The following is a 25,391-nucleotide window of genomic DNA, read 5'->3' on the forward strand; positions in this document are numbered from 1 at the left end:
TTACAAATCTATATACATACGTAAAGGTGTAGCTGGAATGAAGGAATATTGTATTATAGTGAATATTCTTTTGTTTAATAAAGATTGAATTCTTTTATTACTAGTTAATTGGCTGTCCTGCGACTCAGGTCATCCATGTCTCTTTACAAATGATAAAAGTTACAATCAAGCGAGCCAGGATTCTACTCTGAAGCCTGACCACCCAGTAGTAACATCAGCTGGGATCATAAGACAGAAATGCAGAATATTTCTTAAATGGCGAGAGGTAGGGAAATGTCAATGTTTAAAGGGACCTAGGTGTCCTTGTTCATAAGTCACTGAAAGCTAACATGTTAGTGCAAAAAGTAATTAGGAAGGCAAATGGAATGTTGGCCTTTATTGTCAGAGAATTTGAGTACTGGAGTAAGGATGTCTTGCAGCAATTGTATAGAAGATTGGTGAGACCGCACCTGAAACACTGTGTACAATTTTGATCTCCTTAACCAAGGAAGGTTATACATGCCATAAAGGAAGCTCAACGAAGGTTCGCCAGTCTGATTCCTGAGGTGGCAGGATTGTCCTTTGAGGAGAGAGTGAGGAGACTGGGCCAAGATTCTCTTGCGTTTAGAAGAATGAGAGATGATCTCACTGAAACATACAAAACTCTTCAGGTTAGATGCAAGAAGGTTGGTCTCCCTGGCTATGGGGTGGGGGGTTCTAGAACCAGGAAACAGCCTCAGTAGGCCAATGATGACTAAGATTAGATGGAATTTCTTTGGAATTTTCTACCCCAGAGGGATTTGGAGTCACCAAGTAGGTTCAAGACAGAGATCATTAGATTCCTAGATATTAAAGACATCAAGCGATATAGGGATAGTGCGGGAAAATGGCATTGAGGGAGATTAGTCATGATCAGGTTAGGGGGGAAAATGGTCTACTTCTGCTCCTTTTTCCTCAACTTTTATGGAGTTTTGAAGATGTTTTTCTAACTGTAAGGATCTTTCCAGTGAGCTTCCCCAGGGGTCAGTAACGGTCCCTTGAAGTTTGTGATATGTATCAATGATTTGGACTTAAATGTAGGGGCATAATCTGCAGATGTTACAAAAACTGTGGTTTACAGTGAGGAACATAAGAAGAAAAGCTAAGAGGAAAGCTATCGGCTGCAGGAAGATATCAATGGACTGGTGAAATGCACAGAAAAGTGAAATTCAATCTAGAGAAATGTGGGGGGTGGGATGCAGGGATGAACAAAGCCAGGGAATATACAATAAATGGGTGGATGCTGAAAGGTGTACAGGAACATAGGGATAGGTATGTCTCCAGATGCCTGAAGATTGCAGGACAAGTAGATAAGATGGTCAGGAAGGCATAAGAAATACTTTCTTTTATTGGACAAGCTCTACGATGTAAGAGTAAGGAGATTATGCCACAATTGTAGAAAATACTGTTTAAAGTGCAGATAGAATGTTGCATATTCTACTGCAGTATTACAGATAGCATACAATCCTGATCACCATATTACTGGGGCTCACATGAGAAGAACAAGAGATAATACAAAAGACATTTACAAAGATATAGATTTAGGGTTCGGGGATATATTTTTTAATTAATTTACAAGATGTGGCCATATTGTCCATCCCTAACTACCCTTGAAAAAATGGTGGTGAGCTGGCTTTTTGAACCACTGCAGTCCATTTAGTGTAGGTACACCCCCTGTGCTGTGAGAGAGGGATTCCAGGATTTAGACCCAGTGACAACGAAGGAACAGCGAGATATTTTCAAGTTAGGATGGTGAGTGACTTAGAGGGGAACCTCCAGGTGTGGTGTTCCCAGGTATCTGTTGTCCTTTCCTTCTAGATGGCAGTGGACGTGGAAGGAATCTTGGTGAGTTCCTGCAGTCCATCATCATAGATGATCCACAATGCTGCCACTGTCCATTGGTGATGGAGGAACTGAGGGGTAGCAATCAAGCAGGCTGCTTTGTCCTGGATGGTGTTGCATTTCTTTGAGTGTTGTTGGAGCTGCACACATCGAGACAAGTATTGCATCACATTCCTGACTTGCACCTTGTAGATGGTGGACAGGCTTTGGGGAGTCAGGAGGTGAGTTACTCACCCGAGTTACTCACCGTAGTATTCCTACCCTCTGACCTGCTCTTGTAGCCACAGTATTTATATGGCAAGTCCAGTTCAGTTTCTGGTCAATGGTAAGCCCTTGGATATGGATGGTAGGCAATTCAGTGATGGCAATGCCATTGAATATCAAGGAGCGACAGTTAAATTCTATCCTGTTGGAGATGGTCATTGCCTGGCACTTGCATGGCACAAATGTTAAAGTCAAAGGAAATTACAAATCTTTGGAAATCATTTTGCATTCCATTGAAGCTCTATGTACAATCTGCTGTTGCCAAGAGCATACATCCAGGGCAGGCTCTCTTTCCAACTGAGAAGGCAGGTGAGTGGCCTGTTTCCAAGTGTCTATTAATATAGCTGAAAGCAGCTGTTAGAAGGAATACTCCAACATGACAATACATGGAAATTGGTAACTTACTTTTCAGAATTCCATCATTTGGAGATACACAAGTCAAGTCCTGCATACAATCCTTCTCCATTTCAGAATGCAATGTTGTTGGACCAGTATAATGGCAGCGTCTCAGGGTTTTCAATAGAACTGCAAAACTGATGAACAGGACTGATAAGTATTAGAAGCTACTGTATTTATTAATAAATAACTTATTAGGAAAAGCTTAGAAAATAATGATGACGTTGAAATATTCAAATACTGTTTTACCAATATCAATATTGGTCATTAAAATGTGATTTTAATTATCCTGAAGCAATTTTAAATCTTTCTGAATAACCAGAATCAGGTGGTGATTCTAATATATAATAATCGGTGCCTTAAATCAGAAATTAAATACGTTATTACCCTTGATTATAATGCTTCATCCTCTTTCGCACACATCAAGAAACTCTCCTAATTCCTATTCTCCATTTAGTCCTCTCTAGACCATGCACAACAACTTGCACATCTCTCACCAGCTGAGAGTTCTCTGGCTCAAGCCATCTGACGTCACTTTCTAAAGCAGCCAACATAAGATGCATCTCAACAATCTGCGGCAAACTTGCTTCTGGAAGTTTCTATCTTTTATTTCGAACTATAAACCTTCAGAAAGTTTTCCAAATGTTTAAAATTTATGATAATGTTTTTTAGAAACATAGAAACATAGAAAACTACAGCACAAAACAGGCCCTTTGGCCCCACAAGTTGTGCCGAACATATCCCTACATTTTAGGCCTACCTATAACCCTCCATCCTATTAAGTCCCATGTACTCATCCAGGAGTCTCTTAAAAGACCCTATTGAGTTTGCCTCCACCACCACTGACGGCAGCCGATTCCACTCGCCCACCACCCTCTGAATGAAAAACTTCCCCCTAACATTTCCCCTGTACCTACCCCCCAGCACCTTAAACCTGTGTCCTCTCGTAGCAGTCATTTCCACCCTGGGAAAAAGCCTCTGAGAGTTCACCCGATCTATGCCTCTCAACATCTTATACACCTCTATTAGGTCTCCTCTCATCCTACGTCTCTCCAAGGAGAAAAGACCGAGCTCCCTCAGCCTATCCTCATAAGGCATGCCACTCAATCCAGGCAACATCCTTGTAAATCTCCTCTGCACCCTTTCAATCTTTTCCACATCCTTCCTGTAATGAGGCGACCAGAACTGAGCACAGTACTCCAAGTGGGCTCTGACGGTCTTATATAGCTGCATCATTATCCCCGGACTCCTAAACTCAATCCCTCAATTGATAAAGGCCAGCACACCATACGCCTTCTTAACCACCTCCTCCACCTGCGGGGCCGATTTTAGAGTCCTATGGACCCGGACCCTAAGGTCCTTCTGATCCTCTACCGTACTTTAACCAGTAAAAACAAACAATAAATAATCTTTTTTTAAAATCATAAATGCACTGCAGGAAAATGGCCTGGATTCTGCTGGAGCAGGATATCTTACAGGACGCCCTGTCCAATTTGTTTGTGCAATTCAGATTTATTTTTAAAAATCCTCACAAAGTTGTCAAAATATAATTTTAATAAAATGCTTTTCTTGTATTTCCTTTTTATTTCTTATTTCTTTCTTAATCCACCCTTTCTTTCCCTCTCCTTCTTTCTCTTTCTGTATCAGATTCGACATTGAATTTCCCACTCCAATTCCCCATCTTGTCAGTCCTTCATCTGTTTGTTTCTTAATCCTTTAATCTCATTGATTAGACACTGTACATTTTGTTCAGTCACCCCCACCCTCTGCTGCACAGAGAGAGCAACAGGGTATTGGGAACTTTAGTAAATAACAAATAAGCAGATAAAGGCAAAATCCTGCGGTTGTTGGAATCTGAAACAAAAGCAGAAAATGCTGGAAAAACTCAGCAGGTCTGACAGCATCTGTGGAGAGAGAATAGAGCCAACGTTTCTTGTATGGATGACCCTTCATCAGAGCTGAAGACAAAGAAAGTCGGACAAGATTTAGACTGTGAGGATGGGGGTGACTGTACAAAATGTACAGTGTCTAACCAATGAGATTAAAGGATTACGAAACAAACAGATGAAGGATTGAGAAGATGGGGAATTGGAGTGGGAAACTTAATGTTGAATCTGGTACAGAAAGAGAAGGAAAGAGAGGGAAAGAAAGGGTGGATTAAGAAAGAAATAAAAAGGAAATACAAGAAAAGCATTTTATTAAATTTATATTTTGACATTTTTAACATCTCCAACAACCTGATGGAATGAGATTCCAGCCATTTAATTGTTCACTTTTTGGGTTACAGTGCTTGATTGGCAGTTATTAACAATTATCACATGGTTAAAATGGCACTTACACTGCTGATTATGTGACTTAACTTTCTATGGTGAGTTGAATGGGTAATTTAAAATGCAGTAACTTCATGAAGCTCACCAAAATGTTAGGTAGAATAATATCAATTCATCTTATAGTTTCAAACGCAGCAACTAAAGGAACATTTTGGAATTAAACTCCTCTTTTGGTGAAAAGAGGAAGATGCCGCCATAAATAACTCATTAATGAAATCCCATTCTCGGAAATTGCAAGTGCCTTCCTTATTACCTGCTGTACATGCATATTAGTTTTCCGTGATTCATGTATAAAGACACCCAGATCCTTCTGCACCAAAGCACTCTGAAGTTTCTCTCCATTTAGATAAGTTGCCCGTTCTCTTCTTCCTCCCAAAATGGATAACCTCACAGAGATCAGTTTATATCCAGCATTTTTTCTTCTTGCGTCACAGTTCCAGCATCTGCAGTATTTTACTTTTCTATTAGCATTTTGAGTACTTTGCCTCAGGTAGAAAAATGAAGTATGAGCAAAAAAAACCAGGAGAATGCTGAAGTGCAGGACAGAAGTCTCAGCATACTGCTAATCTCATAGGCATTAACTGAACATAACCATAGATACAAAGTTATTGGCATGGTTTCAATATTGTGATTTTCAGAACAGCATACATGAATTTTTGCCTCTGTGTCTCTCGCTTCTCCCAGGGTTTTTGTACCATTTTTGAGTTTTTGTTTTTTTGTGTGGGCACATGGGGCCTTTTGTCTTCAGCTCCAAATCCCATTGGTCATGTGCATGGGCCTGACTAACATTTAAAAAATTACAACCACGTGTGTGTGGCTCTTTCCCAATCATGAGAATTCAAAAATCATGTTCAAAAATCATGATCATTCAAAAATCTAGACAGATTATATAGGGAGGAACTGTTACGGAAGGGTTGAGAATCAGAGGGCACCATTTAAGGAAGCAATGGTGACACGAGGAAAAACTTCTTTCACGCAACAAATGGAGAGGATCTGGAATGCATTATCTGAGGGTGTGGTGAAGTCAGATTCAATCGTGGCTTTCAAAAAAGGAATTCTGCACTTATCTGAGGAGAAAAAACGTGTAACGCTACAGGAAAAAGGTGGGGAGTGGGAATAGCTGAGTTACTCTTGCAGAGAGCCAAATGCGTCTTTCTGTGCCATGATCACTCTATGATTCTATGTGTCCAGCTCATCAAAAATAAGGTTGCCTCATGCAGATTATGTTCACGACACCCGAGGTGCTGTGTACCACAACTCATCGAAAAGCTGGCCTGATCCATGAAAATTGTGGAGAACTAGGACATACCTATGGAGCCATATAGATCGGGAGTGCAGGGTTCAGGGTCCAAACCAGCCCACACCCTTAAAAAACATCCCCAAAAATCAAAGACACCATAAATGGGGTCAGAAATCCTAGAATTAGGAACCACCCACCATTTATAAAGGGCTCCCAAGTCATTAAAACTCGGCAAAAATGCAGCTCAGTTTTATAATCCAGAATCATAGAAGTGGCTGACTCCATTAAACCACCCAACTGTTAAAACAGGATACAGCCTGGTGCCTTTTTAAAAAAAAACATTTTTCACAAACCACTGCACCTGTGTTCCAAAAAACACACGACTAACAAGTAATCTTTGTTACATGACTGTTGGAAGTACTACTTCGATGAGATTTACTCTACTGAGTTTTAAACCAACATCTCCATCGGAGAGATGATTTATTGTCCATGAGAAAGGCTGCACTGAGTAAAGATTCTTCTGTTGTACGCAGGTAATACATTTTTCATTAATTCAGTCAACACAGGAAACAGAAATTCAACACATTTGAGCACTAATCCCATTAATCAGAGTAGAAACAGCTATTGCCATCTCTACCGAAATGGGTTATGGAGCCCCGTCCTGCAAATTGCTAGCAGATTAAATTCAGCCAGTCTGTTCAGTGTTCATTTCTTTGATATACATTTGTGCTTTGGAGGGGGGGGCGCGGTGGAAGGAAGGGGGGATTCTGTGCTGTGTTCACAATCTACGTAGCTTTAATATACGCACTAAATAACTTTTGAAATTGGAAATCAAGGTCAGTGGGCACATAAATTAACACTATTTCCAAGGCCACAATTAAGGAATTCCATTTGCACTTCATAACATATTCAGTGGTCTGAGCAAAAGGTCTTTCTAATACATCCTTCAAACTGCTCTTGTTACAATTGGTTTACTCTTTAGCCGATAAATTATCCATAACTATCACTTACTACGTGTGGGCCTGATGTTTTGCACCAAATCCTGTTGTGAGACCAGGGAAAGATTCCTTTTTGTTAAGAAAAAATAACACAAATGAATTACAAAATTATTCTAACATTTTATGCCTCCACTACCTCGGTCTTTTGTTTTCCTTCTCTCCAGCTTGGCCAGATTTTTCACTTTCACAGGAGTAAAATTGACTTGCATTTACACAGCACCCTTCATAACCCCAGGATGCCCGAAAGAGCTTTACAGCTAATTCTGTACATATTGAAATGTAGTCACTGTAAAAATGCAAGAAATGCTGCAACCAATCTGTTTCCATGCTGTAAACCTCTATGACTCAATACAGCACATTCCCACCAACAGCAACGTATTAGTGACCTAGACAATCAGTTCAAAGTGTTGGATGAGTGATAAATATTAGCCAGGATACCAGGGAGAACTCCCTTGCTTTTCTTCAAAATAGTGCTCTGAGAGGGATTGCCTCTGACAGTGCAGCACTCCCTCAGTCCAGCACCGCATCTCACACCAGATCCTGTGCTCAAGTCCCTGGAGTGGGATTTGTATCCGTAACTTTCTGGCTTGCAGGTTGGACGGCTATGACTGAGCCCAGCTGACAGAAGGAAGGGGAGATGACATATTTGGAGGTCTCGCCTCTCTTTCCAAAGGTAGAACTGATTTGGGGAAAGTGCATCCTAATACTTTATGTCAACCAGCAAGTCCATTGGGTGTCACAAACACTGAGCAAAGCACATTTTCTAAAGTACACATCATTGTAGGTACAAAGTCGGAAATAGGCTGGACTATCAAACTTAATCATTTTGAAATGCTCCCGTTTGAAAAAAGAAATAACCAGGGCCAGAAAAAAAATGATCACAGTGCACTTGAGTTACGGAAGATGCAGTCTGCAAGGAGGATTGAATAACTAGACAAATCGCCTCTACTCAAACAGTTGTTTAACACTCATCTCATTGGTTTCTCTGGACCCGATTCCAAAATTAACAGAAGAATGAAACAAAAGAATAGTGTTCTCTGGAAATTTCACATCCCATCTGTCATTAACAAGAGGGAGAAAAAAAGAGCTCTTAAAATAAATGTGAATATGGTTCAGTCTGAAGGATATGACAGGTTTCTGGTTATTAAAGTACTCAAGCATTACCCTAGTGTCTGCCCCCTAGTCCTGCCTCAACCTATTTTCATCATTTGCTGATTCAGTACACAGGGAGTTAATATGAATCAGCAAAAACAAACCCATAAAAGATTAGGTTTCAAGATGAATTTCTGACTTTGGGATAACCTTAGCTGCTTTGAAACGAATAACAAAGAAAAACATTTATGTTTTAAAAAAGGTCTTTTCAAAATATCCAATTGTTTTGCGCAGATTCTTATTAGCAACTCTGACCATTGGCACATTAAAGACAGTAATAATTTAAAATGTAACTTTAAAAACCTGATCCAATTTCTAAAATAGTGGAACAACTTATTTCAGTTTTTTTTTACTAAAGGCTACTGTATACTGTCAGTAGCATTACTGTAAGTTCTGGCAGCAGGAGTGGGGCTTATGTTTATACAAGAAATATCTACTGAGAAAGTAAATCGTATGAAAAGTTACAAGCAACTTACAAAGCTGATCTTAATTTGAGGGTACAACGCCATAACAGGTTTATAAAAAAAAACTTTACCCTGTGTAAGGTTGTCCTCTGTTTCACCACCGACCTCTGTTCCCCAGGGCTGCAGTGTAAAAACTTGCACTGGGCTTCCCCACACCAACCTTCTAATGCTCCATGGCTGAAAAGAGCAGTGTTGATGGTACGGGGGCTCCTCCCAGACCCGGAAAAGAATGGTTTGAATGAAAATTTCAACTTTAGCCAATTGGCACTAACCCACCTGAAAATCTAAACAGTCTTTATGAAAGCTCTCATTTTGCTGCCTCTGCCTTGTGGAAAACAGAAATGGGTCAGGCGTAACACATCCTGAGGTTAATTTATTGGAGCTTTGGCCAGTGACTTTGCAAATGCAACAGGTGGAGCTGGGATGTCAATGCAAATGCTCTATCTAGGGAAAATCATGTAAATTCTGATGAAGGTTCCCAGCTGAAATGTTAACCCTTCTTTCTGTTGCAGGTGCTGACTAATTACTTGCTGATTTCAAATGTGTTATTCTTTTCAGGATTGGAACGAGAGAGAAAAAAACAAACTGCTCCAGGTGCTGGAAATCTGAAATAAAAACAGAAAATGCTGGAAATACTCAGCAGGTCTGCAGCAGGGTGTGGTTAGCACTCCTGTATCACAGTGCCAGGGACCTGCATTTCATTCCGGCCTTGGGTGACTGCCTGTGTGGGGTTTGCATATTCTCCCCGTGTCTCTGTGCGTTTCCTCCAGGTGCTCCGGTTTCCTCCCACAGTCCAAGGATGTGCAAGTTAGGTGGATTGGCCGTGCTAAATTTCCCCTCAGAGTCCAGAGATGTGTAAGCTAGGTGGATTAGCCATGGTTAATGCGCAGGGGATGTGCCAGAGATGAGGGCATGGGTGGGATGCTCTTTCGGAGCGTCGGTGCAAACTCAATGAGCTGAATGGCCTCTTTCTGCACTGTAGGGATTCTATGGTTCCATGGTGTGGTACCACCTATACAGAAAAAAATAAAGTTAATTGTGTTGTGAGGTTAAGCTTGTGAAGTTGGAATGCGATGTTGATAAAGATGTAAAAAATTGTAAAAATGCTAGAGGGAAAAAAAACATTGTGTGGTCTCTTTAAAAGCTGGTGTTTTGTTTCAGTGCTCGGAGATTTAAAATGCAAAGTACATCCAAAGTCCAAGCTGAAACATTTGTATCAAAAAATCAAGCAGTAGTCTTGACAAAGACAACCTGTTGTTGTTTGAATTTTGCCCAATAAATTTAAAGCAGGCACTCGGCTACCAAGAACTTATCAGATTTGACTTTGATGATGTTGAAAAAAATCAGACCAATCCTATTGTAGGAAAATTGATAGGTCATCACAGGTATAAAAGAGAGTGCAAGAGGGAAAACAGGAGTTAGCAACTGCCAACTCTCAAGTCTCGAGAGGGAGAAAGCGGCTCTCCACCCTGCCAGCTTTATATATCTCTTAAGAGAACGCACCATCTAGCCACTGAAAAGTCCCAAATCAAAAAGAGCTTACAAAGAAATCAACCGAGAAACTCCAGAAGGTTCTGAAAGACACAAAACCTGGTTGTATTTTTTTGAGAGTGACTAAATTCTATCACCACTTTTTCTGGTTAGTGAATGGATATTGTACTTATTTGAACAGCATTTCAGTAGAATCTTATTTAATTTGCTGTGTTATTGGTTTATTTAAAGTTCCCTGTTAGTTGAACAAATAAATTGTTAAGTGTTCATTTTAAAGTGAGTGTCAGGTATTTCTGTTAGTTAACCACTGAATGTTACTGAAGGACAGTTCACACTTTCCCACACACTTTCAAAAGATTACAAGGTGAGGTATTCCTCTTGGGGGATTCGGTGTTACTTCTCAAAAGAGGGTCAACCTCTGTGTCGTAACAATTGGTTAGATTTTATGCTCAGGCAAGGCTTTTAAAGAATTGTGGTTCACAGTCCCTTAAAGGAGTCATGAACCTTAGTTTGCAAGAGTGAACCTTCGGAAAATAAGCTCAGAAAGGTCCCCTCATATCTCTTATGACAAGCTCTCTCCTTCCACCCACCCCCTCAGACCTTTCATGCCAAGCTCTGACACTTCCATGCCCATCGGCCCACTGCATACTTTTTAGAACCAATGAACACCAGAGTGTCCAGTGGGATGTGCAAAAAGAAAACTTGAAAAAAATATAATCCATTGATAATTTTCTCCTCTGAAAAATAAGTCTGGGCCAAGCTAATAAAACTGTCAATCATCCAGGCCCTTTTAAGTTCAGAAACCACAAACACATAGAACTACTTAATTTGCGTCAACAAACATTGTGAAATTGACCACAAAGATCAGCGAGACTGAGCTGTCAATCAAACAAAATTTATCCTGGGGAGCAGATGTTTTCATATTGTAATAGCTATCTGGGTTCTCAGCCAAGCCTCATTATATATGCTTGGCTAAGAGATCAGACAGCTATTCAAATTTACACAACTCACCTCTGCACCCAGAAGCTCACGAGGTTGTCTCCTCACTTCTTCCCGGGTCAGTTGGCCCAACTCTAGCCTACATCCTGTCCCCAGCAATGCAGATCCCGCCTTTAGGAGCACTTTCTTCCAAGACGGGTGGACTGAGCCAGGAATTTTCCCGACTCCCTCTACTAACCTTGAGGATGAAAACCCAGGCCTATGAGTCGAGGAGATCTGTGACTGCAGCTCCACATGAAACAATTCAAGGATAAAATCTGGATTATTTCTGTAACTCATGCACAAAGTTTAGGCGTCACATCAAGATGGTAGTTGCTTGTCCCAATATGATAAATACAGTTTTTCAAAAGGAAAGCATTGTCAATGCATGTCAATAACATGCAGCAGCGAAAGTGCAAGGGCATTTCACCTGTTTGCCATGTTTTTAAAGGGCAAAGCATGTTTAGCCAACTTCAATGAGCTTTTACTTTGGATGAGTTAACAGAGAGGGTTGATGAGGGTAATGAGGTTGATATGATGTCCATGGGTTTCCAAAGAATTTTATCATGGTGGCAGATCAGGAAGGTTGAAGTCCATGGAATAAAAGAGACAATAGTAGCATGGATACAAAACCAGCTGAGTGACAAGACAAAGTGAGTCGTGAGAAATGGTTGCTTTTCAGACTGGAATTCCCCGGGGTCAATATTAGGATCACTGCTTCTCCTGATATATATAAATGACCTGGCCCCGGGTATACAAGACACAAACAATGGAAATATTGTGAACTTGGAAGAGATTAGTGATTGACTTCGAGAGGGCACAGACCAGCTGGTAGAATGAGCAGCTATGTGGCAAATTAAGTTTAATGTAGAAGTGTGAAGTAATACATTTTGGAAAAAAAACAAGGAGGCAATATAAAATTAAACAATTTTTGCATCAGGGAGGCAGGTGCAGAATGCCTAGATAGCCTGCTGTCCCAAGATCTGATTCGAGGCGGCCAAGGGGGCAGGTGAGCACGGAGGTGAGTTGGTTAGAAGGACTAACTCAGTTCTCTCAGATTTCATCCCAGTTGTAATAATAGCAATGAACCCCTCTACTCCTCAACCCTCACACGCACCACTCAATCCCTATTGCCATTCATATACTCCATAACTTCGTGCCAATTCATGCTTTCCAATCACCCCGCACGGCTCCTCATTCTCCATGCCAATTCATGCCCCTTCCATCCCAATGTACACCATGTACATGATGAATCAGCCATTTAATAACAATAGCAAGTGTGAAACTGCTAAGAAATAAAAAAATCAGAAATGTTCTTTGAAAAATCATTGCTGTTACTAAATCTTTAAGACGTGTTAGCCAAAACACTGAAGTATCAATAACAGAGGTTTCAAATAATTCACCCCTCTTAATCATATCCAAATACACATCAAGACATTGACGAAAGAGATCACGGACAGAACATCTTATTATAACCGCTTAAAGAGGTCAAACAAGCAAAGCGAACTTCACTTGTTAAAACAGAATTCCTGCTGAGCTCATGCATTTATTGGTCTGGGCTCTCAGCCAATCTTGTTGAGAACAAGTGAAAATCGAGATGTGTGTGGATTTAATCATGGTTTCCAAATGAGAATTGTAAAATTATATGATGAGAAAAAGATTATAGGGATACAGGTGAAAGGCAGGAGAGTGGAATTAGCTAAACTGTTCTTACAGACAGCCAGCACGAGCATGATTGGCTGAACGGAACCTATCTGTGCTGTGACCATTCCATGATTCTATGCAAACAGAGTAACCTAAAAGGACAACGTTTTGTAACCGGCATCTCAATTTCCTTTCTTATTGAAAAGAAACAATCTAATTTGGAAAGCATAGTGACAATAAACTGGTCTCTGAACTAGTATTCTCTTATTCTCAATCTCAAAGGCTTTCCATATTGCAAGGAACTTTACAGAAGCAGATGTTTAAGTGCTCACAATTTTCAGGTTTGCTGATGACACCACCGTAGTGGATCGGATGTCAAACAATGACAAGTAACTGCCCTTGAGAAGGTAGTGGTTAATCGTCTTCTTGAACCACTGCAGTCCATCTGGTGTAGATACAAATGCTGGTCTTGCTAGCACACCAACATCGCATGAAAAAAAAGAACACCTACAGTGCTTAGAAAGATATGGTCAAAATGCGTGGCAATTGTTGGCCCCTCAAAAACAGGTATGAAATTGAGAATCTGGTGAACTGGTGTGACGACAATAATCTCTCCCTCAATGTCAACAAAACGAAGGAGATTGTCATCGACTTCAGGAAACGTAAAGGAGAACATGCCCCTGTCTACATCAATGGGGATGAAGTAGAAATGGTCGAGAGCTTCAGGTTTTTAGGTGTCCAGATCACCAACAACCTGTCCTGGTCCCCCCATGCTGACACTAAGTTAAGAAAGCCCACCAATGCCTCTCTTTCTCAGAAGATTAAGGAAATTTGGCATGTCAGCTACAAATCTCAGCAACTTTTACAGCTGCACCATAGAAAGCATTCTTTCTGGTTGTAACACAACTTGGTATGGCTCCTGCTCTGTCCAAGACCGCAAGAAACTACAAAGGGTCGTGAACGTAGCCCAGTCCATCATGCAAACCAGCCTCCCATCCATTGACTCCATCCACACTTCCCACTGCGTCGGAAAAGCAGCCAGCATAATTACGGACCCCACGCACCCCAGACATACTCTCTTCCGGCACGGTAGCACAGTGGTTAGCACTGCTGCTTCACAGCTCCAGGGTCCCGGGTTCGATTCCTGGCTCGGGTCACTGTCTGTGTGGAGTTTGCACATTCTTCTCGTGTCTGCGTGGGTTTCCTCCGGGTGCTCCGGTTTCCTCCCACAGTCCAAAGATGTGCGGGTTAGGTTGATTGGCCAGGTTAAAAATTGCCCCTTAGAGTCCTGGGATGCGTAGGTTAGAGGGATTAGCGGGTAAATATGTGGGGTGGGATTGTGGTCGGTGCAGACTCGATGTGCCGAATGGCCTCCTTCTGCACTGTAGGGTTTCTATGATTCTATGATTCTTCCACCTTCTTCTGTTGGAAAAAAGATACAAAAATCTGAGGTCGCGTACCAACCAACTCAAGAACAGCTTCTTCCCTGCTGCCATCAGACTTTTGAATAGATCTACCTCGCAAAACGTTGGTCTTTCTCCACACCCTAGCTATGACTGTAACACTACATTCTCCACTCTCTTCTTTCCTTGCCTATGAACAGTATCCTTGTCAGTACAGCGTGCAAGAAACAATACTTTTCACTGTATACTATACATGTGCCAATAAAATACATGTGCCAATCAAATTACCTTCCTCAAATAAGCACAATCCAGTTGCAAGTCCCTCCAGTTCTTGTGACAGATACACAACAAGACTGCCTAAAATCTCTTTACAATACTTAGCGGCTTACTACCAAATTACAGTGCCATTTTTTAAAAAAATCAAACGGGACATGTTGCCTTTCATAACTTCAGTGCATCCCAAGACATCTCATTGCCAATAAAGCACTTCTCTGAAGTGTAGTCATTGTCTCCTGCAGGGAACAATAATCGTGTTGTCTCCAAGATTTCAGTACAACAGGCCCATGAAATTACAATCAATTGGACTTAGCCGAAGCATCCTATCAAACAGGGCGGCACGATGGCAAAGTGGTTAGCACTGCTGCCTCACAGTGCCAGGGACCCGGGTTCAATTCTGGCCTCTGTCACACAGAGTCGCTGTCTGTGTGGAGTTTGCATGTTCTCCACGTGTCTGCATGGGTTTCCTTCAGGTGCTCTGGTTTCCTCCCACAGTCCAAAGATGTGCAGGTTAGGTGGATTGGCCGTGCTGAATTGCCCCTTAGTGTTTGGGGGACTAACTAGAGTAAATGCATGGGGTTGTGGGGATAGGGTCCGGGTGGGATTGTGGTCAGTGCAGACTCAATGGGCCAAATGGCCTCCTTCTGCACTGTAGGGATTCTATGGATTCTATGAAACTTTTAAAAATTCCTTTCATGGGATGTGAGCGATGCAGACAAAGCTTGAATTTACTGCCCATCCGTAACTACCCTTGAGAAGGTGGTGGTTAACCGTCTTCTTGAACCACTGCAGTGCATCTGGTGTAGGTACAAATGCTGGTCTTGCTAGCACACCAACATCCCATGAAATAAAAAAGAACACCTACAGTGAGTGCTTAGAAAGATATGGTCAAAATGCCTGGCATTTGTTGGCCCCTCAAAAACCAATCATCTCAATTAAAGGCTAAACATTATAAATCAAAGTCGGTTCATTTGAATTACTGGATAATTCTAACCCTCTCTTTATGCAAACAACAATTTTGAATGAACAGGCGTAGATTGTACACAATTTTTCCAGCATTGGAATACCTAACCACATCTCTAATTTGTCAGGTGCAGGGACCAACAAAAAACGAATGACCACCCAGCAAAAAAAAACAAATAATACATGAAGAAAAATGCTGCGAAGCACATCTAAAAATGGAAAACAAAACTTCCTTTAAGAAGCTTACTTCTGCAAACCAGTTCCCAGAACTTGTGTGCCCAGTTTATATGGGCGAAGTGTGTGCTACGATCAGAATTTCACCTCAAGACTAAAATGTGGTGTTGGACCATGGGAGATGAGTCTGAACATTTAGAAACAAGACTTGCAGTTGCTTGCAGGGTGGCCCCTTCCTCGACTCCTGGTTGTTTTTTGAGGAAATCCTGAAATCACTCAAAGCCAGTTTCTGAGATATTTCACCTACACCTGATACCTGTCAGCCACTGCAAAACTAGCTGTACAACAGGAAACCTGCAGAGTACAGCTTTCTGTTGAGAACAACACAATTCACTGCTGAGGTTTCATGCACACACCTGCCGTTAGAAATTTTTTAACCAGCCCAAAATCGTAGCTCCAGTCACATTAACAACGGTATTTTCAATTGTCGGAGCGCAATGCATTAAAGTCTTATTGAGGATAGTCACACAAAAAGAGCTCGAGCAACATGCATCAGCCAGTCAACTGTTTCATTGTGTTGGTAGCAATGGACAGTTCCTAACAGCCCAACTTGTTGCATTAAAAATGTGATGTAATAAGGATAAATAGACTTCAACTGTGCTGCACTAGAGAATAGCAGTACGTCTGAAAGGACCAGCTCACAGTACTAGTCTTCAGATTGATCTTCAGATCGTTTCAAACCTCCCTAATTGGAACAAGCAAAATCCAATATCGATAAAAAGACTGTCAATAAATTTAACACTGTAGGTTCCTAATTCTGAAACTTAAATTGGAATGGTCTTTTGTTCACATGCCATTGTGTTTTTGGAAATCACCTCACTGGTGCTAGAAATTACATCGTTTGTATCCAATCCTTTAACGGTACCTCTGTGAAATGGAGTAAGTTTGGCCACAACACACACAAAAAAATATACAGGATCCTTGGCTTATGAGGAGAAACTGAGTAGACTGGGACTGTACTCATTGGAATTCAGAAGAATGAGGGGAGATCTTATAGAAACATATAAGATTATGAAGGGAACAGATGAGATAGAAGCAAGGAGGTTGTTTCCACTGGCAGGTGAAACTAGATCGAGGGGACATGGCCTCAAAATAAGGGAGAGCATGTTTAGGACTGAATTGAGGAGGAACTTATTCACCCAAAGGGTTGTGAATCTGTGGAATTCCCTGCCCAGTGAAGCAGTTGAGCCTGCCTCGTTGAATGTTTTAAGGCAAGGATAGATACATTTTTGAACAGTAAAGGAATTAAGGGTTATGGTGAGCGGGCAAGTAAGTGGAGCTGAGTCCATGAAAATATCAGCCATGATCTTATTGAATGGCGGAGCAGGCTCGAGGGGCTGGTGGCCTATTCCTGCTCCAGGTTCTTATGTTCTTTTTTTTTGTACTTTTCCAATTCAATCAAATCAAATCCAATTCAGAGTCTCAACAAGTTGAGACATTTCCGATCCAGGCTGACAAGACAGGGCAAGTGACCAAATCACCCTGTCCTGGGCCTGATCTATATGAGCCAAGCTGATTGGAGGAGGGAAAGCAATACCTCCTCCAAGACTTGAGCTCATTTGCATCTTAGCCTAAAGGCCGAGATACCGCTTTAAAAAATTGCTTCATATGAAACATATGAAGCTTCAGTGTAACCCAATGACCTCAACCAAGCGCAGCATCCAATCCATACCACACTTGATCCTAGCCAAAAGGCACGGTAGCACAGTGGTTAGCAATGCTGCTTCACAGCTCCAGGGTCCCGGGTTCGATTCCCGGCTCGGGTCACTGTCTGTGTGGAGTTTGCACATTCTCCTCGTGTCTGCGTGGGTTTCCTCCGGGTGCTCCGGTTTCTTCCCACAGTCCAAAGATGTGCGGGTTAGGTTGATTGGCCAGGTTAAAAAATTGCCCCTTAGAGTCCTGGGATGTGTAGGTTAGAGGGATTAGCGGGTAAAATATGTGGGGGTAGGGCCTGGGTGGGATTGTGGTCGGTGCAGACTCGATGGGCCGAATGGCCTCCTTCTGCACTGTAGGGTTTCTATGATTCTATGATTTCTATGATTCATAGGGTAAATAGAGTAATCACCTCTCCTTCCCTTTCTCCTCTTTATTGTAGGTTTACAACTTTGTAAAGGGGTATGAATGACAGCCTTACCCAAAGAGAGGACCTATTCTGATGAAGCGATTCAGATATAGGGCTCGATAGAGTGCTGTCCAAATTCAAAAATGATAAAATAGGAGACAATGTATATAATTCTAAGAACCATAGGAAATTGCAAGGGGATATAAACAAGATGATGAAATGAGAAAAAAAGGGGAGATGAAATTCAATGTTAATAAATATGAGGTAAATAAGGATAAATAGACTTCAACTGTGCTACTGGAGAAGTCATGATGTGGAGATGCCGGACTGGGGTAAACACAGTAAGAAGTTTAACAACACCAGGTTAAAGTCCAACAGGTTTATTTGGTAGCAAAAGCCACACAAGCTTTCGGAGCTGCAAGCCCCTTCTTCAGGTGAGTGGGAATTCTGTTCACAAACAGAGCATATAAAGACACAAACACAATTTACATGAATAATGGTTGGAATGCGAATACTTACAACTAATCAAGTCTTTAAGAAACAAAACAACGTGAGTGGAGAGAGCATCAAGCCAGGCTAAAAAGATGTGTATTGTCTCCAGACAAGACAGCCAGTGAAACTCTGTGGGGGTTACAAATAGTGTGACATGAACCCAATATCCCGGTTGAGGCCGTCCTCGTGTGTGCAGAACTTGGCTATCAGTTTCTGCTCAGCGACTCTGCGCCGTCGTGTGTCGCGAAGGCCGCCTTGGAGAACGCTTACCCGAATATCAGAGGCCGAATGCCCGTGACCGCTGAAGTGCTCCCCAACAGGAAGAGAACAGTCTTGCCTGATGATTGTCGAGCGGTGTTCATTCATCCATTGTCGCAGCGTCTGCATAGTTTCCCCAATGTACCATGCCTCGGGACATGCAAGCTAGCATCTTAAACTCCTTGATTAAAAAGTAGCGGAAGCATTTCTTCCTTTAAAATAAATTTGGTTCCAAATTGTAACATAATTATCAGCCAAGTGTTTTGAAACTGGTCTCCTGTTAATCCTTTTGTGTGCCTGTTAGTGTTAGCTTTCTTGGTGTTAGTTACAATTACTTTCTCAGTGTTCAAGATGTTTTGCCTGTCACTACAGTGGCCCCTGCCAACTGCAAATCAGTGAAGGGAAAGAACGCAAATGCTGACTTTGAATTCCATAATCTAGGCCGGCACAGTGGTTAGCACTGCTGCCTCACAGCGCCAGGGACCCGGGTTCAATTTCGGACTCAGGTGACTGTATGTGTTTGCACGTTCTCCGGTGAAGTTTGCACATTCTCCCTGTGTCTGTGTGGGTTTCCTCTGGGTGCTCCTGTTTTCTCCCACAAAGATGTGCGGGTTAGGTTGATTGGTCATGATAAATTACCCCTTAGTCTCCCAGGATGTGGAGGTTAGGGGGATTAGCAGAGTAAATGCGTGGAGTTGCAGGGATAGGGGCTGGGCGGGATTGCTGTCAGTGCAGGCTGAATGGCTTCCTTCTGCACTGTAGGGATTCTATGATAATCTCTATTAGATTATCATATGCTCAGCGCCAACAACTGCCAGTTTCCAGATGCAATTTTACATCTCATCCGCTTCATCCTGGACCACAATATCTTCACCTTCAACAACCAGTTCTTCATCCAGACACACGGAACAGCCATGGGGACCAAATTTGCACCTCAATATGCCAACATCTTCATGCACAGGTTCGAACAAGACTTCTTCACCGCACGGGACCTTCAACCGATGCTATACACTAGATACATCGATGACATTTTCTTCCTTTGGACTCATGGTGAACAATCACTGAAACAACTCTATGATGACATCAACAAGTTCCATCCCACCATCAGGCTCACCATAGACTACTCTCCGGAATCGGTTGCATTCTTGGACACGTGCATCTCCATTAAGGACGGTCACCTCAGCACCTCACTGTACCGCAAGCCCACGGATAACCTCACGATGCTCCACTACTCTAGCTTCCACCCTAAACACGTTAAAGAAGCCATTCCCTACGGACAAGCCCTCCGTATACACAGGATCTGCTCGGATGAGGAGGATCACAACAGACACCTCCAGACGCTGAAAGATGCCCTCATAAGAACAGGATATGGCGCTAGACTCATTGATCAACAGTTCCAACGCGCCACAGCGAAAAACCGCACCAACCTCCTCAGAAGACAAACACGGGACACAGTGGACAGAGTACCCTTCGTCGTCCAGTACTTCCCCGGAGCGGAGAAGCTACGGCATCTCCTCCGGAGCCTTCAACATGTCATTGATAAAGACGAACATCTCGCCAAGGCCATCCCCACTTCTTGCCTTCAAACAACCGCACAACCTCAAACAGACCATTGTCCGCAGCAAACTACCCAGCCTTCAGGAGAACAGTGACCAAGACACCACACAACCCTGCCACAGCAACCTCTGCAAGACGTGCCGGATCATCGACACAGATGCCATCATCTCACGTGAGAACACCATCCACCAGGTACACGGTACATACTCTTGCAACTCGGCCAACGTTGTCTACCTGATACGCTGCAAGAAAGGATGTCCCGAGGCATGGTACATTGGGGAAACTATGCAGACGCTGCGACAACGGATGAATGAACACCGCTCGACAATCACCAGGCAAGACTGTTCTCTTCCTGTTGGGGAGCACTTCAACGGTCACGGGCATTCGGCCTCTGATATTCGGGTAAGCGTTCTCCAAGGCGGCCTTCGCGACACACGACGGCGCAGAGTCGCTGAGCAGAAACTGATAGCCAAGTTCCGCACACACGAGGATGGACTCAACCGGGATATTGGGTTCATGTCACACTATTTGTAACCCCCACAGAGTTTCACTGGCTGTCTTGTCTGGAGACAATACACATCTTTTTAGCCTGGCTTGATGCTCTCTCCACTCACGTTGTTTTGTTTCTTAAAGACTTGATTAGTTGTAAGTATTCGCATTCCAACCATTATTCATGTAAATTGAGTTTGTGTCTTTATATGCTCTATTTGTGAACAGAATTCCCACTCACCTGAAGAAGGGGCTTGCAGCTCCGAAAGCTTGTGTGGCTTTTGCTACCAAATAAACCTGTTGGACTTTAACCTGGTGTTGTTAAACTTCTTACTACTGGAGAAGAGCAGTGCAACTGAAAGATCCAGCCCACAGTATTAGTCTTCAGATCCCTTCCAACCTTTTAGTAAAAAAAAACAATGGGGGCGATTCTCCCATCCCGCTGCGCTGCTTTTGTTAACGCAGCAGGCTGGGAGGCTCCAGCCGTGGCCAATTCACGGGATTCGTGACTGGATGTCCGGGCCTCTGCACGTCGCCCAGCCTAAGTTTTTTCCGCTTCGATGGATCCACACCCCCGCTGGCATCTCTTCCCTCTCTGGCGTGATGTCACACTAGCAGGGTTTGCAACTGCTGTATAAAAAGTCGGGAGCTGGCGTGGCAGCATTGAACAGGAATAAGGAGGTAAGTTTTATGGGACTGGAGCTTCCCAGAGTGCAGGAGAGGTTGGAGGCTGGGCCTGGAAAATTTCTGCTTGCTGCAGGGAAGTTCCTGGAGAGCTGGAAGTGCTGTCCCCAGGCCCAGGGACGTTTCATGCAGTCTCTGTGGGGTGGGGTGGGGTCCTTTACTGAGTACTGGCCAGGCTGCTGTCTGCAGCCACTGGGCTGTTCCTCTGTTTAAAGTTTATTTATTTAGTGTCATAAGTAGGCTTACAAGAACACTGCAATGAAGTTACTGTGAAAATCCCCTAGTCGCCACACTCCGACGCCTGTTCGGGTACACTGAGGGAGCATTTAGCATGGCCAATGCACATAACCAGCACGCCTTTTGGACTGTGGAAGGAAACCAGAGCACCTGGAGACAACCCACGCAGACACGAGGAGAACGTGCAGACTCCACACAGACAGTGACCCAAGCCACTCCAATGCACCCCCACGCCTTGGACCGTGACCCAAGGCACGGGAGGGGCATTGGAGTGCACCATGTGCTGCTTGAGGACTAATCAGTTCAAGCAGCTGGTACTCCAAGCAAGTGTGCTCAGGTTAACATAGACACTCACGCTGCATGTACTCTGCAGTGAATGGCTCCAAGGCTAGAGGAGTCCGGGTCGGCAGGGGGTGGGGAAGTCAGCGATGTCCGGGTCAGCGGGGGGGGGGGGGAATGTCCAGGTCAGCAGGTGTGGGGAGACCGGGAGGCCAGCGATTTTCTTGTGGGATGGGAAGGGGTTGAGGCCAGCGATTTCAATGCTGGAAGGACTTGTTTAGTGATCTCCCAAAGATCAGTGCATGCACGGTGGCCCGCTCAGTGCGCTGATTTCAGCCTCTTCAACGGGAATAAGACCCGAGTTTTTCACGAGATTTATGCTAGTGCCCACTGTAGTGCACAGGGTGTGGGAAATTGATTTTGAAACTCCCACTGGAAAAAACAATGTGCTTTACTCCAGTTTTCTCACAAATTCGACACTTAGAATATTTTCGGGAGAATCGCCCCCAATAATTTGAATGATGAAATCTGACCAATGAGAAAGAGCAGAGAGTTTTGAGGGGTCAGGTTCACAGTACACTGAAAACAACCATTAATACAAGTGAATGAAGCTATACAGAAAGCTGGCTTTTATAGCAAGAGTGTTATACCGTATTAAAGTTAAGATATATTCATGAATCCATATAAATTCTTAGTAAGAACACAGTTGCAATACCGTGTAGTTTCTGCCTCCATTTTAGAAGAAGGATGCTGAGAAAAAGAGAAGATACATTGCAGATACACTCAGATACTGAGTGCTTCTCCGATCTTCACAAGGAAAGTCTAGGATCTTTGTACACCGGGCTCTCCCGCACTCCCATCTACAAAAGCTTGCCAACATCCAGCTCCACCTCAGAAGTTTTACTCGAGTGGCAGTGGGTGCCTTGTTAGAATTGGCCAGGTCTCCCATGAGGACTTCCAGGTCAGAGGGTCTGCTAGCTCACTTCCTGAAAGTTAAAATCTGCACAATTAATTATTACCTGGCCTTTGGGCGAAGTTGAAGCCTTCAAGTAAAACTTTAACAAAGGCAGTAAAAGACACAAAAGACTACGTGTTTGATATGTGAAAAAAGGAACTTTATTTAAACCTTTCTTATTGCCATAAAAATGATAGATGATAAAAAGTTTAGGTATTCTGAGCAACTTTGATGTACCCTGTGGCCAGAAATCACTAAATAATTTTTCTATAAAATTGCAGATATTGTATGTCTTGCAGTGTTACACCTTCAACACTGAAAATACCTTCAGGGCCATCTGCAAGAGTATTAGGTATAGCGGGTACTTAAAATGACTTTTCAATTAAAGGTGCGCACCACATATCAAATTTAATATATAACATAAACAGATGTATCAAAGAGGTATCATCCTTAGTTTCGACGTAGGAATCAAAGTAAAAACTCAGATAAAAAGGAAAATGTACACATCTGAGAAGACAGCCTGTACTCTGAACACAGCAGAGATAAATCTAATCTTCTGTGATGTGTATCTGGGCCAGTACACTTCTGACTACAGTTAAAAGGTACAATAGCCGTAATTGATTGTACATGGGTGCCTTGCATCTACTCCTGCATGGTACAAATTACACACAAGCCCATTATAAGCCATAAAGATGTTGTATTTCAATAACATTGTTCAAGGAAGAAATGGATGATATAACAAGTAGGATCCAATTTTAATCTTCACAGTTTAATTAAATGAAAGCCACAAGCATCTGTGGATACGGCAGCATATTAAGTGTTGCTCCATTTTTTAAAAACTCTCTCCTGTGATTCTTGGACTCTTCTTTAGCCATCTGTGCGTACACTATGAAAAGGCCCATTGGTGATGTCTTGGCACATCTTTTGTGCTTCAGGGTCATTCAATCATGCAACTGATATATGCAGCTTGGTGACACTTCTCAACAACTGTGCCATTGTCCCCCATAAGAAGCTCTCCAGCATAAATTGCAAACTCAGTTGCTGTTATCTTGTGTGAAAGGGATCCAGAAACGGGAAACTCTCTCAAGTCTAATGAAGTGCAAGAAGATCACAGGCCAGTCTGAACAAGTTATGCAAAGTGTTTTTTGGAACATAGGCACACAATATGTTCCCAGGATTGTGACTGAAAGTTTCCGGAATTAGTAAAATGCCTTTCACTGCTTAACTGCATATTTCACTGCTTAAAGCAACTTCTTACTTAGAACAAGGCATATCGGAATGCAAATTTCTGTCAAATACTAACTAGTATTCTTTAAAAATTTTAAAAATACAACAACCCTGCACTTATTTACACCACAATGTTTGCAGCTTGTATTCAGTGTTAACATCTGGTCCAGGTTGTAAGAACACAAATCAGTAAAATATTCATAATTTCAAAGTTCAAAGCAAATTAGCTGAAGATTATTACAAGATGCATTATAAGGATGAGCGAGTTAAAAAGTTAAATGCAATACTTTCAATTCAGACAAAAGAAACATGAAGTTTTGTGGTATGAAGCATATGAAGTAGAGCTGCGTTACTTATGTCTATCTTTATTTCCTTCAGCAGCTTCTGTTTTTTCAGTTTACACTGCAAATTCAAATTCACAATGCATGTTTTTTAAAAACTTGGAACTATTTTATGAATATCTGAGGGAGCCACTTCAAGACCATTAAGAATGGGTGGCACAGTGGTTAGCACTGCTGCCTCACAGCGCCAGGGACCCGAGTTCAATTCCGGCTTCAGGTCACTGTCTGTGTGGAGTTTGCACATTCTCCCCGTGTCTGCGTGGGTTTCCTCCGGGTGCTCCGGTTTCCTCCCACACTCCAAAGATGTGCGGGTTAGGTTGATTGGTCATGCTAAATTGCCCCTTAGTGTCAGGGAGATTAAAAGGGTAAATGCGTGGAGTGATGGGGATAGGGCCTGGATGGGATTGTTGTCGGTGAAGGCTCGATGGGCCGAATGATCTTTTCCTGCACTGTAGGGATTCTATGATTGGCAATTGCAGGAGATACTGAAGATACTGTGGATGTAATTTAGTTGTTGTATCATGGATCCCTCCGGCGGGACAGGAATCCGGAGTGGGTCTATGGCAGTCAGCCAACTGCGATCACGGCACAGCCAGCCAATTAACAAAAGTGATGCACTAGACCCGTCCAATTTCGTACTTGGTGCAGGATTTAGTTTGGGAGTGCCGGCATCAGATTATTTCAATGCAGGAGCAAGCGATTTGTTTAAGCAACAGCTGACCTGGTGCCTTCAAAGCTCCTATAGTATCTCCCTGAGCACTGCAGAGTCAGAGAGAGGAGCAGCTTAAACCAGACCACTCCAGCATCCAACTTTAGTGATATATCATTGAGGGATAGGTCACCCCAGATCAGGAATATCCTTCTTTCACCCACCAAGAGAGAGTTAAAGTTACATTCAGAAGGTGTATACCACAAAACTTGGGGTGGTATATTACAGGACATTCAGAGGATAGCCCCACCGTTCAGTGATGCCTCACCACAAGCTCTGCCAGGTGGTCCATGATTGGTTCCCAGGTTGCTGAGTGCAAAAGACCCTTCGGTTAACCAAGGAGGCCTAGATGGAAGTGGCAGTGGATTTCTGCAATTACGGGGTACAGCAGGAAAAGGGTGATCAACT

At 42.8% G+C, this 25,391-nt stretch overlaps 1 protein-coding gene across 5 annotated transcripts in view; it reads right to left on the reverse strand.

Annotated features, from left to right (window-relative positions):
• rgmb (repulsive guidance molecule BMP co-receptor b) overlaps window positions 1-25,391 on the reverse strand; it is a 169,437-nt gene that overhangs the window by 100,663 nt on the left and 43,383 nt on the right. For 3 of the 5 annotated variants that reach the window (XM_078214728.1, XM_078214733.1, XM_078214729.1), the window contains exon 2: window positions 2,530-2,657. The exons of 1 other annotated variant lie outside the window; for it this stretch is intronic. The gene's annotated coding sequence lies outside the window, so the exon portion shown is untranslated. Of the gene's footprint in view, window positions 1-2,529; window positions 2,658-18,517; window positions 18,565-25,391 lie in introns of those variants that run through there. One more of the 5 variants, XM_078214730.1, reaches the window with a different exon arrangement.

The sequence above is a fragment of the Mustelus asterias genome, chromosome 6 (assembly GCF_964213995.1).
Source record: "Mustelus asterias chromosome 6, sMusAst1.hap1.1, whole genome shotgun sequence".
Lineage (NCBI taxonomy): Eukaryota > Metazoa > Chordata > Chondrichthyes > Carcharhiniformes > Triakidae > Mustelus > Mustelus asterias.